The 5,552-nt window shown below is 43.3% G+C and overlaps 1 pseudogene; it reads right to left on the reverse strand.

Moving 5' to 3' along the window:
* Nucleotides 1-4,715: 4,715 nt before the first annotated feature.
* LOC124614371 lies at nt 4,716-4,833 on the reverse strand (annotated as a pseudogene).
* Between the last annotated feature and the right edge of the window lie 719 nt (nt 4,834-5,552).

Below are 5,552 nucleotides of genomic sequence, written 5' to 3' on the forward strand. Positions count from 1 at the left end.
CACATATGCCAGGACCGCACGGGAAAAGCAGACATTTCGTTATCTTGTTGAAAAATTATACGGGGATCCAGAAGATCAGATGCAGCCGCTGGGCATACTATGTCAGATATGTAGCTAATGTTTTCAGAACGGTGTTTTCACTCTACAATCGAGTGTGCGCTGATGTGAGATTTTGTGGCAGATTAAAACTGTGTGCTGGGCCGGAACTCGAACTGGGGACCTCTGCCTTACGCGGCCAAGTGCTTTGCCTACCCAAGCACGATTTATGACATGTCCTCGTAGCTTTACTTTCGTCAGCACTTCATCTCTTACCTTCCACACTTCACAGAAGTCCTCCTGGAAGTAAAGCTGTGAGCACAAGTCGTGATTGGTTCTTGAGTAGCTCAGCTGGTTGAGCACTTGTTCGCGAATACCAAAGATCCCCCTTTCGGGTACCCGTCCGGCACACAATTTTAAACTGCCAATAATTTCTGTATCATCACACAAATCGGCTACAGAGTGAAAAGTTGATTCTGGAAACAACCTCCAGGCTATCGCTAACCCATGTCTCTGCAGTATCCTTTTTTCCATGATTGCTAGTCCTGCAAGTTTCGCAGGAGAGCTTCTTTGAATTGTTTAAGATAGGAGTTGATATAATGGCCGAAGTAGAGATGTGAGGGGGGCCGTGAGTTGTACTTCAGAAGTTCAGTCGGTAGAACAGTTGCCCGCGAAAACCAAAGGTCCCGGTTTCGAGTAGCGGTCTAGCGCATGGTTCTAATCTGCCAGGAAGTTTCGTAGCGGATTTTATCCATATTATTGGAGGCAATTGTGTTGTGTAGCGAGTGGTAACCAATATCACCACGCCAGATACTGGCTCAGCATGGCAACACTCAATGCAACCTGGCAACACTTGTTCAAAATGGTTCAAATGGCTCTGAGCACTATGGGACTCAACTTCTGAGGTCATCAGTCCCCTGGAACTTAGAACTACTTAAACCTAACTAACCAAAGGACATCTCACACAACCATCCCGAGGCAGGATTCGAACCTGCGACCGTAGCGGTCGCGCGGTTCCAGACTGTAGCGCCTAGAACCGCTCGGCCACCTCGGCCGGCGGCAACACTTGTTCTCTTCGGGACCACACAAGTAATCTGTCCTGACTGTACGCAGAACCGTGATTCGTGCGACAGGACGTGGTGTCCCATCTGTGTCCACTGTTGTTGAGCGCACTGCTGTTATTGCGCATCTTCCTATGCCCAAGGGAAGCCTCACCAATTGTCGCCATATTATCACTCCGAGGTGTTTCTGAGACTCGTTTCATAATGTTACCCTGTATTCTGAATTTTAATGCTGTTGCTCCTATTTACTGTGTACGGTTGCCCTGACACACTAATCATTTGCCTACTCAAACATGTTTATTTTCATACCCAACGGTTTCGAAACGACCTGAATTGCGTTTCGCCTGATTTGCATGCAACCTACATAACGTAGCTGTCTTGCGGGTCCTCGAATTTCTTTTCAGTACAATCGTTTCACTATACAAAATGAATACCACAAGATATCACCAGAAAACACTGTTCTTTGCTTTTGGACAAAACACGTCAGAAAAATATTTTTTGCTTCAATAAAATCATTCTGGGACCATCCTCTTCGCCTAGAGATGAACCGTAGATATTCCGTATCCCATGACACGGGATATGGCGCTGTTACAGCATCCATCTTTATTAAGCGCAAGTATGCGATCTTTATCAAATTCCTTGAGCTGTGAAATTTCTCAAGTAGTCTCTACTGACAAGGTAAAAGGAAAGGAAGTGCAATACAAGGTGAAGAGCCCCAGAAGCCAAATTCATTCCCGCTTACATTCTTTCAAGAAAGATTTAATAAATTAGTTCCTTGTGAGTATTGTTTAGAGTATCGTGTAAATGTCTTTTGTCTCTAAACATGATATGTAGTAATTTTATGACACAGTATAGTAAAGGATTGAAAGTTAGAAAATGTTATTAAAACCCTTTCACCTTGCTACAAGCAAAGTGTGCTTACGCCAGAGTTAGAGACAGAACCAGGAAATAAGCTACATGTTGCAAGCGGCCTCAGTGCATTACATCACCACGCCGAGAGGGAGAGAGAGAGGAGGGGTTCTGCAAGAAATACTTAGGACAGGAAAGCAACGGAAACGTGATACGCGCATTAAATATCTCTTAAGAGATGTCGAAAGAAAATGTACCTATTTCATAATAGGCATGGCCTCACATTACCTTCCTTTAAATACACGAGCTCTCCAGCTCTCAAGTAGTTCATCATTGGCATCGATGGCGTTCACAGTAACAGTACTCGATTCCTTGATTACGATACTTTAGCGAATCTATGTCCTACGTGCTCCAGAACAGTTCTCGAGCCAGCCGAAAATGTACCTGAGATAACAGGCTTCGCGTGATAAACTTCATACACTTAGCCACCTAGCATTGCTGATGGAGAATTTGACTGTCTTCCGAAAACAGCACATCGCGGAGTGCTGACAGCACCTAATTTCAGGGCAGAAACCGGCAGCAGGAACTCGGGGGTCCAAGTTTCTCTTCAAGACTTTAGTGCCTCCGGGTGCTGATACCTACCTGGTCAGCAAGAAGAAGATCGACCGATCACACGACTTCCGACAACACCACATTGCAGATGGGTCATCAAGCGTCTACATAGAATTCAGAGAGGGATCGAGCACACCCCAGCAGCGAGCACGAGACCATTCGCGCTGGACCACAGCCCCGCAAGCAGCGCGCTATAGCATGATATCTCTCACTCTTCGCCGGGCCTCCAGAAGAAGAGCTGACTCGGCAGCCGTCAGCAGGAATTGAACACGCAGCTGGGCTACAAGGTCGGTGTGGAAAAAGACGACTATAAACATGGTTAATAAATAATTGAACTTTGACAATGTTTTACTAGCGTCAGAGACGCTTCACCGCTACCCAATTGTTAACCCGACTTTGTGCACAGGAGTCTCCACTAGGCCCCTCTGTAGAAACAATAATAACATCGTTTCCAGAAATGAAAGGTAAAATTTAGATTTACGCCACGGTGAGCTGCAGCTAATGTTGCTCCGCCTATTGTATTTTAGTCAGCTTTGTTACGTCACATTGCTACACTGTAATGGTGCTTCATACAAATGGAAGGATAGTGGAGTAGGTAAAGCGGTGAGTCTGTAATCTCTTGTTATCTGGTTAGAATTCTGCCGCTTCTACAAATTGTACTTGGTCGTAAACAAAGGACTGTTAGTTTAGGAGGACTATGTCAACTGTAACGTTCAAAGTACGCGTAGTATTTTAACCATTTCTGTATGTGGCTTCCAGTGCTAATTGGAGGAAAGCAAGGATAAAATGTCTCCCCTGGTTTCCCTATTTTAAAAATACCTCAGTTTGAGGATGAACTCGGCCTTCGCTTCGTAATTGTTTTGTAATTTAAGCAATACTATACTCCTAGATGTTAATCTAATGATTTCCACGGATACAGGAACATAACGTGTGATATCTCTTAGGTAGACTATAATGCAGTGTCAACAGAGGAAAAGAACGACCATTACGCGTACTTGGTTTCTAAACGTTTTCCTACCTGAACAATAAGCTTTTCCTTTCGTTGAACGTCGCTGCTTAAGATGTTTCAAGATGAAACTAAATTCTTTCATGTACGACTACGTTACAAGAAGTCATCTTAACATCTCTAAATAGCGGTTTTTGAAGCGATTACTGGTCACATTTTGCCGCATTTCGCTGGTTAGAAGGAAAATAACTTAGCGAACATACAACTGTACTCTCAGAAGGAAAGGAGGAACAAAATGATATCCCCCAATTTGGGAGGTCATGACGTTTATTTCAGCGATTAAAAAATCAAGTGAAACGGAAGATGAAGTTGGCAGCACGCGCACACTCTTGGTGTCAGTATGATTTTGCAGTACCAGGGGCCAGAAATGGTACAGAGCCAGTTTAGGTCATGAATGTACAGAACTCGAAGTCGCCGCAGTACTAAATTCTGCGACTCGTATGCATTTCTTGCGCATTAAATTACTGTTGCAGTATAATTATAGAGTTTAATAAGCCAAAGTCATATTTTCTGGAGAGAAACAGCAGTGGTAATCAGTCTTCTATGTATCAGTTTACTGGAACTGGTGTTCCATAGATTTAGAATTTGTGGTTGGGAACTATTTCTAATGCCTCTGAGACGAGTGTCAGTTTCGCAAGTTGAAATATTTTTCTACGTTGTTGATGTGGATACTACAGTTAGAGTAATTTCGTAAAACTGTGAATTTGGACCACGTAAAACGAGTTTATTGCAACGAAAATGGTTGATCTTCTAGCATATTTTCTTCCTTTTACTACTTGACATAGGTGAAGTCGACCAAATCATCTGGAGAGAATGCTCACGACATTCAACAGAGGACGTTAATATCCTCTCTCTTTGAAAGTGGTGTTTGTCGCATTTTTTTAGCATTCTACAAGCGTCGATACTGAGCATAACTAAATAAAATAGTCAAAATTGAAACCAAACTCCTCCCGAACAGGCCATGAAGGCTCAACGACACCGACCGGCCGCCGTGTCATCCTCAGCCCTTAGGCGTCACTGGATGCGGATATGGAGGGGCATGTGGTCAGCACACCGCTCTCCCGGGAATGTGTCAGTTTCCGAAACCGTAGACGCTACTTCTCAATCAAGTAGTTCCTCATTTTCCTCACGAGGCCTGAGTGCACCCCGCTTGCCAACAGCGCTCGGCAGACCGGATGGTCACCCATCCAAGTGCTAGCCCAGCCCGACAGCGCTTAGCTTCGGTGATCTGATTGGAACCGGTACTGCCACTGCGGCAAGGCCGTTGACTAAATGAAGCACTGTAACGAAATTTCTCTTATGAAGTAAGGCCTTCGTCAGTTGATTTAGTTTTAATGTAATCTACGAATAATTGGAGGTGTCTGACACTAACTTGAAAAGTATTCTGTAGACATGGAAAGAACTAAATAATTAATCGTTATGGTCCACTTTCCACGAACTAAATATTTGCCTGTTTTTCGGCAACAATTGCCAAGGAGCCTTAAATGCTTCCTTCAAGCATGCGTCTAGCATCAATAGAATGCAGAAGTTAATAACGATAGTGGCAATAATAACAATGGAAGTATTTGGTAACTTCGTACCTAGTAATAGTACTTTTCGAGATACGAAATTTCTTGAAAAATTCAAAAAGGGTACCTATCCAGGCTGTGATGGCTAAAATCGTCTTTACATCCCGCTTACATGAGACTTGACCCAATAAGGTTTTGAACTCTTCACATGTTTTGGCAAACCTTTTAAAGAGCAAAAGTACTTCGAATTGTCGATAACTTTCGGAGTCCAGATATTTTTTCAGAATTCCTTGTCTATAAAAATATTTAATTTTGCCTAAAGATTGCTGGAATGACTTATCTGACGGAGTTAGGTAACTCAGACTTTGAGTGTAGTAGTGAATCTGATGCGTCACTTACAAGCATTAAGGTCTGCCTCATCTCTAATGAGGCATTTCCTATTATTTTTGCAACATCGTGATGTTGACTTACATCTGGATT

The sequence above is a fragment of the Schistocerca americana genome, chromosome 4, assembly GCF_021461395.2.
Source record: "Schistocerca americana isolate TAMUIC-IGC-003095 chromosome 4, iqSchAmer2.1, whole genome shotgun sequence".
Lineage (NCBI taxonomy): Eukaryota > Metazoa > Arthropoda > Insecta > Orthoptera > Acrididae > Schistocerca > Schistocerca americana.